Source organism: Cupressus sempervirens, chromosome 4 (assembly GCF_028749045.1).
Source record: "Cupressus sempervirens isolate cs-2001-9-10 chromosome 4, ASM2874904v1, whole genome shotgun sequence".
Classification (NCBI taxonomy): domain Eukaryota; kingdom Viridiplantae; phylum Streptophyta; class Pinopsida; order Cupressales; family Cupressaceae; genus Cupressus; species Cupressus sempervirens.
In genome coordinates this window covers 385529246-385542964 of record NC_143121.1, presented here as the reverse complement: position 1 = coordinate 385542964, position 13719 = coordinate 385529246, and positions in this window count along the sequence as shown.

Below are 13719 nucleotides of genomic sequence, written 5' to 3'. Positions count from 1 at the left end.
TACCACCCAACCATGAATGCCCTTACAAGGCCATAAATGACTCTTACAAGCCCATTCATTGCTCTTACAAGCCATTATGAGGGTCTTTAAGGCATTGAGCCTCCTTTGTTGACTCATCCTTGCCCTTTCCTCCATCCACTCACCCTGTGACATGTGTCACTCCTTGATTGGCTGTAAGGAAGCACAATCCATGTGCTCTCCTCTCATGAAATCTATGCCCTCCATAAGATTTTCCCCATCCTTGCATTTTAGCCCTCAAACCCTTAAGCCCTTAGCCTATAAATTGAATCCCCTCCCAAGCCATTTTAATCACAACCTTTAAGCTAAAGTTATAATGCTAGTTTGAGAAACAAAGCCCTTAACCATACCCTTATAATGCCAAATTGAGAGCTCACAAAGCTACCAATTTTCCATTACCCATCCCCACCATTGAAGCAAATTTGAAGCTTTAAGCATACATACCAATCGTTTACTTAGACTCATCTACCAAGAAAAGAGCTAATTCCTATTGGGAGAGTCCATTCATTTGGCTCACATTCCTAATTAGGGTTTCCTCTTTAGTCTCTCTTATTTGTTATATTAATCTTTGTTAGTTAATGCTTTGTTCTCTTAATATATTAGTGTTTCTTGCTAACATATTAGTGTATACACCTCCAATACCAGCAATACTTGGATTCCCCTAGGAAGAACCATTAGTGTTAATTTTAAGAACTCCATGAGGAGGAGGATTCCAATTCCCCTCTCGACTCATCCATCCTTTCCCCTTTGCCAAGGCTATTTAGGTACTCTTTGATACCATTGAGCTACAACCCCATACGGAAGATGAAAATTGAGGCGATTGCATATCTAGCAAGATTAGCTAGATCCATACCCTCATCTAGTGCACACATAATTTGAATAGTTTCTCGAAGAGAAAGTGACATCTTCCACTAGGTATGCCAAAGAACGGATGATGTGTTAGCAATCCAAGAAAAATAGAGAGGAGAAGACTTGGAGGGATCACTACCCAAGCTGGCCCAAAACTAAGGAAGAGAGGAAGCATGCCTACAAGAGAAACCCCAAGCACTCCACCAAAGGTGCCATGACTGAGTAGAAAAGGAACAATGGAAGAATCGATGGGAGATATACTCCTCCCCATTACCACACAAAATACAATATGAGGGTCCCTAAAATTGACATTTACAAAGATTATCCCATGTAAAAAAATGGTTGTGAGCCACTAGCCACATGAAAAAATTGCACTTGGACCAAGAAAATTTATTCCAAACTTGCTTTCACCAAGGGACCTCAGCATCCCTAAACAATTGTCTAGTTATCTCCTGATACCCAACAAAGACATAATATTTACTAGATAGGGTACCCCTCCAAGCCAAAACATCTGGTCCTAGTAGAGAGAAACACTCCGTAGAGGCCAAAATATGAGAAACCTCCTAATGATCCATCTCTATGCCTCTAGGAGGCTAATAAGAAGATTACTTCCATCTGTAACCCACAACAAGTCCAAATTGATAAGGAGTCTTGTAATGAGCCACTTTATCCTATCTAGTAACATGAAAAGAATCATAGAGAGTCTAAAGATGAGGGTACATGGATAATATGGAGGGGAATCCATCCCAAGCATCAGACCAAAACAAAGCCTCAGAGCCTCCTTGACATATCCATAAAAGAACCCTCTTGACTAATTGAGCACCAGTCTTCAGAGTATGCTAGACCATAGAGCCACGACCTTCAAGAGGAAGTGAAAAAATAGAGTAAGGATCAACACCTCTAAAATATTCATGAGTGATATTAGGAGCCCAAAGTTTATGTTTTTTAGAGCACCATTGCTAATAAAGCTTAGCAGCCAAAGCTTGACTACTCAAGAGAGTTTTTCAAAGACCAAGACCACCCTCCTTTTTGGGCTTGCAAATAGTCTCCCAGCTAATCAAACTCCTTTTAGAGCTATGCAAATTACTGATCCAAAGGAATTTCCAAGAAAGAGCATCAAACTCCTTGAAAAGTTAAACAGGAGTAGCCTCAACCATGGTTCCATAAGTAGGAAGAGCTTGAATAATAGATTAAAGAAGGGTAACCTGAGTAGCAATAGAAAGCCATCTATGAGTCCAATGATTTACCTTTTCTCAAAGCTTGATAATCAATTTTTTTCAGAAGAGTCATGGCTACCTAGAAACAACAATAGGGATGCCAAGATAAGTCAAAGGAAGTGACCTAATCTGAGACCACAAAATATCAGCAATCCTTTCGTGAATAGAATCAAGAGTGTTAGAAAAGTAAATGGAAGATTTGTGCTCATTAACTTTTTGGCCTAAAGCTACCAAATAAATAACCAAAGTATGTTGAAAGGCTTCATCTTCTTTGATCCTAACAAGATCCACAAGAGTAGAATCATCAAGAAATTGAAGGTGAGAAAGAGTGGGTAAACGATTACCCCACCACCACCCCTGAATAGAGTTTTGGGACACCTGATACTTAATGAATCTACCCAATCCCTTAGCCATAATAATGAAAATATAGGGGGAGAGAGGATCACCTTGGTGGAGACCTCTAGAGGCATCAAATAGCTGGGAAGGTTGACCATTAAGTAGAACAAAGAAAGAGGCAGAACTAACACAACTCATAGCCCAACTCACCCAGTTAGAGCTAAAGCCAAAGGTAAGAATAATAATCCTTAAAAAACTCCATTTAACTCTATCATAGGCCTTAGCCATATCCATCTTAACAAACATAGATCACTCCTTTAAACTAGCCATAGAGTGAATAGCCTTAGTAAGAATAACCACCCCATCCAAAATTTGTCTACCAGCAACAAAACCACCTTGTTCTTCTAAGATAATAATGGTGAGCCACTTTTTAATTCTCTCAGCAATAAATTTAGAAATGACTTTTTAAACAACATTACATAAGGCAATTGGTCTAAAAAACTCCAGTTGATTAGTCCCCTCTCTTTTTGGAATAAGAGTCAAGAAAGTAGAATTCATTGCTCAAAGCATCTATTTGCTAGAATAGGATTCCTTAATAGCCTCCAAAAAATCATGATTAATGATGTCCCAAAATTCTTGAACAAATTCAACTAGAGAGCCATCAAGACCAACAACTTTTCCCTTAGGCATGCCAAAGACGACCTCCTCCAGCTCTTCCAAAGAGATAAGTCACATGAGATAATCATTCATTCCCTAGGTAATAAGAGAAGGAAACAAGAAAAAATAATATTTTCTTCATTATTAGCATGAGGAGAGTCCTTAGAGAATATGGTAGAAAAGTACTAAGTAGTCTCTTGGAACAAAGCTAGGAAGGAAGTCAGTTGAATACCTTGAGAATTAACCAGTGAAGATATATTGCTATGATTTTGGAAAGATTGCATAGTTTTATGGAAAAAAATAGTGTTCCTATCTCCTTCCTAGAGCCAATAAACTCTAGCATTTTTCTTCAAAAAAATTTCCTCTCAAAGTTCCCATTCTTCTAGAACTCTAGAAGCTAGGGATTCGGCCCTTCCAAGATCCTCCAAGAAACCTCAATCTCTAACCTACCTAGTCATGACATCAAAATATTCCTAAGCAAGCCTCTTCATAGAGTAAAGGTTCCCAAAAACATTGTATATTCCATATCTTGGGCTACCTTTTAACATATAGAAGCCTTTTAGAAAATGAAAACATAGCAGTACCATATGAAGGAGCTCCATCTCTTCACCAACATAATACAAGATCATGAAGAGAGGAGTCACAAAGCCACATCAATTAGAACTTAAAAGGTGGATGCCTCACAATAATAGCCCTAGTAGTAGAAAATTTGATTGGCCAATCATTAGAACTCCTCCATTCTAGAATTTATGAAAAGAGAGTAAGGGTGCCACTAACCCAGAAACAAGAAATAAGAAATCTGTCCAGACATTCTGAGATAGCATTAGCCCCAATCCTTCGATTATTCCAAGTATAGAGACCATTAGAAGGCTTAACATTAGAGAGGTACAAAAGAGCTATGTGCTAATGAAGAAGAGTAGAAGAAGGCCCCTATCTAGCTAAAACACTTTGATTCTCCTTCAGACTTAAAAATGAATTAAAGTCTCCTACTAACACTCAAGGATGAAAAGGGTGACAATTTCTAACATATTGAATATGCCTCCAAAGTTCCTTCTTTCCTAGAAAATCAATAAGTGCATACACATTAGTAATCATGAGTACCTCTCCTGAGTCTAAAGTAGAAGTCACCATAGAGAGAGATGAGTGAGAAGACACCCAGCCAAGGGAAGAAAGTTTCTATGGATCCCAAAAGATATCCAAACCACTAGCACTTCCCATAGCCCCAATACATTGACATTGCACATGAGGCCAAATACTAGAGGCATATTGGACCATAAAATCCACAGAGAGCTTAGTCTCTTGGATACAAAAAAAACATTAGGAGAATGGTCAACCACGAGATTTTGAATAGCCTTTTTTCTAGGGATGTTATTCAACCCCCTTACATTCCATGAGCTCGAATAATCATCATTGAGTAGAATGGGGAAAGTGAGCTTCCAATGGTTTCATTGACCTAGACTATATCAATATATCTCCTATGAGTTTAATCTTCTCCTTGTCTATTTTGCACCCACTCTTGAGAGGAGGAGTAAAGGAAACCTTCTTAAAGGGTCTATGCATCAACCCCAAGGGGAAAGGGGACCCCTTACCCTTACCAGATGCTAGCATATCCTTAACCAGGTTAGCCAGAACAATTTCATTATCCTTTGACACCACAGGTTTCGCCAAAGCTTCCAACTTAAGAGCTATAGGGACTTCACTCTTTTGGTGTACCACAACTTGGGGTGCCCCACAAACATCATGAGGTGAAAGTTCCTCATCTGGGAAAATTGGATCAAAAGAGATACTAGGAGGAATACCCTCCTCTAAAACCATACTATCCAACACTTCAAAGCAATTAAAACCTAAATCAGGTTGTCAATCTTTCCAAGGCCTCTTCTGACCATGCCCCTTAGCTCATGGGTGAGCAGGGGTAAACCCATCCTTATCCTGCATTTGAGCCTTTCCTTTTCTCGTATTATCTGGTTGATTTTTCACCTTAGTTGTATTATCCATCTGAGCTTGTCCTTTTCCTACAGCATCTATCAAACCACCACCATTTCCTACTGTAGAACCATCCACTTCCTTTGAAGTCAAGTTGTGAGGACACTGATACTGTAAATGGCCATACTCATGACATATCCAGCATTGGAAAGGGAGGGATTCATAATCTAATTGTTGCACCTAGGAAGAAGCCCCAAGACAAATTTCAAAAGAATCTAGTAATGCGTTATTCAAATCAATTTCAACACAAAACCTAGCAAAAGAAATAACATTTTCATCGAGGGATTGATGAACAATCATGGTTGGCTTTCCTCGAAAAGAAACAATTTGATGGAGAATGTCTTCTTGCTAAAATTCCAAGGGAAGGCGAGGCAGGCAAACCCAAATCGGCACTGTTGAAGGGAGATCCTTAGCAAAATTAAATATTGAATGCCACAGTTTGACAAATAACCCCACATGGTTGTAGAAATAAGGCCCTCCTTTGAAAAATGATCATGATCAGACCTGCATTAGAATACAACTAAAAAATAGCTATTCCTAGCCAACATGATCTCCATATCTCCTTCCACCTTCTATAAGCAATGAATCCATGCCTCAAGAGCAGATAAGGAAATTTGTATTCCAATAAATTTGTATATCAAAGCATGCTTAGTTCAATATTTAATGTCCTCCATCACCGCTACTGGGGGAATAACAAGAATAGGGTGATTATTGCTATGCGAAAAAACAACCATCAACTTTTTTCAATTTAGAGCTCTCCCTTGAAGGGACATGACTTTCCTTTCTACAAAATGCACTGTTGACCAAATTTTTAAAAATAAAAAACATTGTGATTTTTTTTTGAAATTTCTAGCATTTGATCTTCATGATCTGCATATTTTGTGATCGAAAACAACCAAAAATTTGAGAAAATTTCACTGTGTTTTTCATGAATCTTGAAAAAACAAAATGTTTGACTTATTTTTATCTTTGGTATAGTTTTTTTGGAGATTACCCATTGCCATTGTCAAATATTTTTATTAGTATTAATTATTTAACATTTTTTTGTTCACTTTGATTTGATGGTGCCAGTTAGGGGAAGCCTGTCTAAAGTAGTTATAATTCTTTTATGTTGTATTCACCAATTATAAATAGTACACCAAGTTTTAATGAATTCTCAAGGGTCAATAGTGATCATTTCAATGTATCACCGAATCCCCTTTGCAAAAATCCACACACAATAGCATTTGGAATTGCTCCTCCCCTAGATTTTCTAGCAAATTTATGCCATTGTAGGCCTTTAATTATTCTGAAGAAAAATTTGAATTGTGACTCTTAAGAAAAAGAGGAAACAGAGCATCAAATTCTTTAGTTAGGATGGTAAAGAAGCCATGTGGCCCAACTAATTTGTTATCCATTTCTTGTATTTGTTGAAGAATAGATCTGAGAGTGCCCATTTCAACTTTGTTTTGCATCTTCCAATATTAGATTGAATATCTCGAGCTTTCATGTCAGAGAGGAATTTGATAGCACAGTCAACAACAATCTTAGAAATCAACTAACCTTGTTGATTCAGGCTTACATGCTCAAACTCATCAAACTTACATGCTTGTAGCTCATCAACACTCTAAATTACTAACAAACACAACATGATCTAGTTATCAATTGTAGCTTTAGAATTCACTCTCTAGATTCTCCACTAACAATCCTTGAATATTGCCATCTTATTCTCAAATGGCATTAGAATTGCTCTTTTTGTGCCTTGCACTTTTGCACTTTCCTTCCTTCACCCTACACTCTTGCTAAACACGGACTACCAATCCACTTATATACAAGATAACTAGCTACAAGTTGGTTTGTTCAGTTATTAAATTCCAAGATAAAGGAAATTTATTATAATACATATAGGTCTTGGTCTAAATCATAAGAAAATATAAGAACAATTTCATATGAGTACAATAAGTCATGCAGATATTCAAGAGGGTTGATAAATGAAAGAACAACATAGAATGATGTGTTGTTAGCTTCACATGTCATGAATCTTCCACCGTAGGTGATTTAACAAACAAACCATTAGAAAAGAACAAGCCAGAATAGGACCAGACCAATATTGAGATAACATCATCTAGAATCATCACAGAGATCTGCAACCTAGGGAAAGGATAAATATGATGCCTAGAAAACAACATAATGATCACATACAAAAATGTGCCAATGGGATTGATCACTACCTAAAAAAATAGGAAACTGTCCAAACGAACTGTAATAGAGAAATTGAAAGACAAATATTTTTGGACAATGCAACTTTGGGAATGACCTAAGGATGCACCCACATAAAATTTGATCACATTGACAAGGGAGTACATGATACATTATCCATATTTTCTCATTCATTAGTTCATAATTTTCACATAACAAAAAATACTAATTACATCCTTATTTCCAATTTAACTTTCTCAGGAACATATGTAAACATGTAATATCCACATTTGAATCTCATCTTTTCTCATGAGATAATAAAATCTTCCATCAAGATCACTTAAAGTAGTTTAAAATAAGACATAATGATGTACATTATGCCAACTCTTTTATCATTAAATCAAAAAATATTTTGTTTTAATTAGGAAAAATAATAATAAAGTTGTTCTTCACATATTCATTAGTCACACAAAACATTTGTATCTAATCACAATAATGAAATCCAATTGATTTTCACAATGAATGATGTGGAGAATACATAAAGCATCATCCTTTCAAGTATAATAAACCAGCTAGATACATTTACCATAACATTCACATTTTTCCAAAATACCTATTTTAATTCTCACCAAGTTAAGAGGAAACAATTTCACACAAGAAGAAGAAAAATGGAGAGATTGTAGAGAATGTGTCAATAATAATTATAGTAGACAAAATATATTAATTGAATCATTTATGAAATGTCTCCGAAGTGGAACTACCCATTATCACCGTTACTTATGTTGCCAAATCACAAATCATTTTTAGGAACTTAGGCCCCCTACCTAAGGATTTCTCCAATCTCACATTTTATAAATTCACAATTAATAATTTAATTCATACACTTGTATTTCCTTAAATACCATCTTTTGATAGTCATACTTCAAACATAGAGTAGAGAGATAAGAGATTTTTTTTTTTAATGACGATCCTTCTCAAACAAGCCTTCATTTAATTCATTTGGATAACACATGAAATATAAACTCTTAAACATTGTTAATCATATATATTTTTAATATGATATCACATAAGAATTGTATATAACAACAAAGAAGAAACTACACAAAGTTAATTTATCAAACAACAAACAATTCATAATTCACAATAACAATATGGTAAGAAGACTATCTAGAGATCTCACTATTGTAGCACAGGCTCCAATACAAAATGTAATCCCCCACTGAATAACTCTTGGCACAACAAAAAAATTCAAACTAAAATAAAATATATAATATATTTTAAAAGATATTCATCACTATAAAGATATAAAAGTAACAGTACAAAATAATTCATATTTAATAAAAAAAAGTATGTGTATCTCTTTTATGAGATTTTCTTTTCCATTGAGTTATATACTTAGCCATGTGTCTAGATGATTGATATGTCTAAAATACATCACGTCCACATCTCCTTTCCATTATCAATTCAATTTATGAGGAATTAAGTAATGTTACAATAATATATCATACAAGTAGCACAAGCGAGAAATGTTGTAATATTTTTTCATTTTCTCACAATAAAATAAACTATCTAAAATAATACATTAGGACATCATGTGTATTGGATATGACATGAAACAAACAAATAACACTTTTTTGGGCCTATGATATAGATGTAGATGATCTTCTCGTATTCCCTGATCCGGTAATATTTCTTTCATTATTACTAAAATATGTGATATCTATTGGTAATTGAGGATGTTTAGGGATACCAAGAAATGCAATTCTAAGCATAATTAATCCATCAACTATATCAGCCATATTTGGTGTCTCTTGATGTGAGACTTGTGCACAACAACCCAATTCGTATAAATTAAGGCATTCCATTAACATTTGCATCGTTGAATCTTGAGCATCTATAAGGAAGACATTACCCACCACATTGGAGATTCTATATGGAAAATGCATAAAATTCTATCCATTTTTGTGGATTGATTCCTCCAATTATAAACAAATCTTCTGTTGGCTTCCTTCTTGTCCACAACTCTAAAACTGAAATTCCATAACTATATACATCTCCTTTTGTAGAAAGGTTTCCAACAATTCCATAATCTATAATGAAAGTTAAAGAAGAATAAATTAATTCTAATTTATTTAAAACTTACAACAATTTATAAAATGAATAATGAAAATCAATGAATTGAGAGGAAAATAAAAAGTACCTAGTGTAATGTAGCTGATAGATTCTTTAAGTGCATTTGTAGAAGTAAAAGATTCTATGGAATTTCCAAAACTAATATTGGAAATTCCAAACTCTGCTATATATGAATTCATGTCATCTCCTAATAGAAAATTATTGGGTTTGAGGTCACAATGAATCACTTGAACATAGCAATGATGGTGAAGGTATGACATTCCTTGTGCTATCTCCATTGCCATCCTTATTCCATCACTCAAATTTAATCTACATCTACCCCCTTCAGGAAGTTATAGGAATTTCTCTAAACTTCCATTTGACATGAATGGAAGAATCAAGGCTTTAAAATGAATGTTAAAGCATGCTGAAATGATTTTAATTACATTTTGATGTCGAACTCTCTTTAATGCATTGCATTCTTTGCTAAAAGTTTTGTGAGCATTTTTATCATGTAGATTGAGAAATTTAATAGCAATATTTCTACCATTCTTTAGAGTTCCTTTATAAACCGACACAAAACTACCATTTCCTAAAAGATTTTCATCACTAAACATATTTGGTGCATCTACAAGCTCTTTATATCTAACTTTTTGAGGCCATACTTTGAGACTAGGAGTATTGGAACGTCTCCATGATCTATAGGAAAACACTACTAGGAGAAGAGACATTATCAAAATTGTAGTACCAACTATAAGAGGAATTATTACCTTTTTGGAGATCACTGGGTGTTTTTGATTGGATTGAGAGCATGGTAGCAAGTTTAACCATCCACAACATAGGCCAAGGTTTCCCATAACTTCTAAGGCATCAAGTGTTGCTAAAGCTCCTACTTTTGGTACCTCTCCAATTAATTTTTTTCAAGAGAGATTGAGATGCTTGAGCATTTTCATCTTTTTGAAAGAGATGCAGGAGCATCTTGCATTGGAAAATTATTTTTAAAAAAAGAAATTGGAGACAGAAAGTGGTGAAAATTAGAAATAAATAAATAAATAAAAGGGGGCAAAGGAGAAAAGAAAAGAGGAATTTCTATTTTCAAGGTGCGAAGGTGGTGTAAATAGAAAAGTAAATGAAATTGGTTTTCATTCCATTTATCGAGGTGTATAGGTGGAATTCTAGAAGGTTATGGATATTTTGTTAAATCATGCATTTAATATTTTTTGGGTGCTTAGTTTTGTTTGGATGGTAATTAAATATTTGTTGAAGGGTAGTTGCATTTACCTTTTATCCCACACTGGTTGTGTTAGTAACATCTTGGGTGGTAAGTGCCTATTTAAGCAAGGCATATGAGCATTTCTAATCAAGCTTCAAGGTGTGATCTCTTCTTAGTAGAAGCTTGGAGAGAAAGAAGAAGCTAAAGGGTGAGTTTTCCTGAGTCTGTGGATAGAAAACCGAATGTGAGGTAGTTTACATTAGGATTGTGGTGGATTTGTGAGTTTGTGGATAGAGTGCCACATGTGAGGTAGTTTACACTTGGATCTTGGATGAAGTTAGAGTAGAGCTAGTAGCTGTAGCTTGGAAAACAAGGAGATTGCTTGGTGGCTTGCGAGCACAAGTTGAGATCTTGGAGGTTACTACTAGAGTGTGGATCTAGACTAACTAGTGTTTGGTTTGGATCTTGAGGGATCTTGCAGAATTGTTATTTCTATTGTATTTGGCCATAACTAGGAAGGCCTTACAACCCAACACATTGCATGTAAACAATTATTTTATGAATAAAGAGTCTCATTTGGTATCAGATTGTGTATCTTGTGTTGTGTTTCCGCTGTGTAGTTATTTTTTGGGGGCTAGGACATCTCCTTTGGGGATTCTCCTACCTTGGACTACATCAAAAATCCATTGGTCTCTTGCTAGATAAAAGATCTAAAGGAAGATCCATGTGTTGTAGATTTTGCAAATCAGCCAGTGACAGTGGGATTGGTCCTTCAAATGCATTCCTAGAAAGATTTAGATATTCCAGCCCCTTGCACCTTGCTAGTGCACTCAGAATGCTTCTAGAAAAATTGTTATGAGAAACATCTATAGCTAAAACCATAACCGTTTTGCTCATTTTCAAAATAGAATTGGAGATTCTCAAGGCCTGCAACTTCAGCTATTATACTTCCTATTAATTTTTTCTGTGCCAAGTCCAACATTTCTAAAGTCTTGCATCTCCCTAAACTAGTAGGTATCTTCCTCGACAACTCATTGTGATCAAGATAAAGTTCTCTTAATTGTGGAAGCTCACCAAGGCTATCTGATGTTCTCCCTTAAAGCACATTCTCACTGAGTGACAACAATTCAAGTCTTTTTTATTGCCCAATATTTTTTGGAATTCTTCCCTATAAATTATTCATGTCTAGAAATAATCTTTCCAAATTTTGACATTTAGTGAGTGTAGATTGAATGGTGCCATTCAATCAGTTTGTGTCTAGGTATACTTTCATCAAGTTTTCGAGGTTACCAATCTCATTTGGTATGTTTCCCCAAATTTCATTTGAGTTCAATTCTAAAATAGAGAGCAATTTTGAATAGAGCCCGACAGAACTTGGGATGACGCTAGTGAGATAATTAGATCCCAAACTAAGATATTTTAGGCTAGATCAATTAGTGAAGACTATTAGAATAGATAAATCACTTCTTGCACTCACAAAATGATTTTTTTTGCAACAATAACATTATCAACTATTGTATTTCCCCAAATAGGGAGGGCGGCGTGTCACTTAATTGATTTTGGCTCAAATCCAGTGCTTGCAACTATGTGCAATTACCCAGTGAGCCAGATATTTCTTTAGTGAGTTGATTTCTCCACAAATGTAATGCTTGCAACTCTAAAATCCTTTCAAACTCCCATGCAATTGGGTCATTTAAGTAGTTCTTATATAGTCCCAATTTTTGTAGATGGGTGCAATTTGAAAGGGCCAAAGGGATTGGTCCTGTTAGCCAATTTGCAACGAGACCAAGCAGGTTTAGCTAACTAAGCATACCCAACTTGGTGGGAGTACCAAATTGGAATCCATTTTCATACAAGTCAAGGGTAATTAAAAAGGACAGGTTTCCTAAGAAATGTGGGATAATGCTTGTCAATTTGTTTCTTCCTAATGCTATAGTTTCTAAATGTGAAAGAAGACTAAAATCAGAGGGAATGCTTCCACTAAAATTGTTAAATGAGAGTATGAGAGATTGTAAAGAATGACATTCTCCTAAAGAGGATGGACTTTGACCTTCCAAATTTTTATGAGACAACTAGAACACTCTCAATCGATGTAGCCTTCCAAGTTGATATGGAATATGGCCCTCAAAACTATTATTTATGAGAGAAAGTATTCTAAGGAAGGAAAGGTTTCCCATAAAGGGAGAGATGGGGACATATAATCCCATAGAAGTGAGATTCAATGAAACCACACATTGTCTATGAGAAGAGCAGGTGACACCAGTCCAATTGTTGAAGGTGTGATTGGGAGACCAATCAGACAAGGAATTAAATGGATCCAAAAGGAGAGCAGATCTAAAAGAAAGAATAGATTGTTGATCACAATAATTAGAATGGCTTTCCATTTGAATAGGTAGTGCAGAGAGAAAGAAAATGATTAGGAGAGGAGGCAACATCATTGTGTTTATCTTCATTCGTAGCTTGCTTTGCAGAATAATCCCAAATGACACATATGTGTGGTCTAAGAAAAAGATTCATTTTAAATTTTTCTCGAGGGGTGATGAATGATGTGAAGAAAAAAGATGAGTTGCACGCCATGACTTTGTTTGGAGGACAAGTTTGATAAGTGGTGGAAGTGGAATATGACTGAATGCTTGATTTTTTTGACTAAATGATGGAAGTGGAATCTTGATGCATAATTATTGAGCTATCATTCAAAGAAGGGTAGAAAAGATAAGTGAGTTGTCTAAAAGGAGTAGCAATTTCTATAACATGGGGATGCAATTTTAAATGTTTTATGACCCACCAAATAGTAGAACAAAATAGCAAAATATCTTATCCTCTCTTGAACAAAGTCCCTTGTATGCAAAGATTTCTAGAAGATCATATGACGACTCCAAGGTTCCTTTAATGTCAGATCTTTAATGTGGATAAGCTCGGTGGTTGATGTGATTTTATGATGATCACAAAGGGCCTTATGTTTTTTATTCTTACTCATTTCAAGTCATACTGGATGTGGAATCTATTGGAAGGTTTTGCAATTAAGTAACTTTTTGGGTTTTCACATAATATGCAGAAATGAAATAGGATAGGGTTTAGAGATTCTAATCTAATCCTAAGGGTAGTGATGACAATAAATAGTACTTTGGTGGAAAATTCCTTAATTTACCGAGCTCC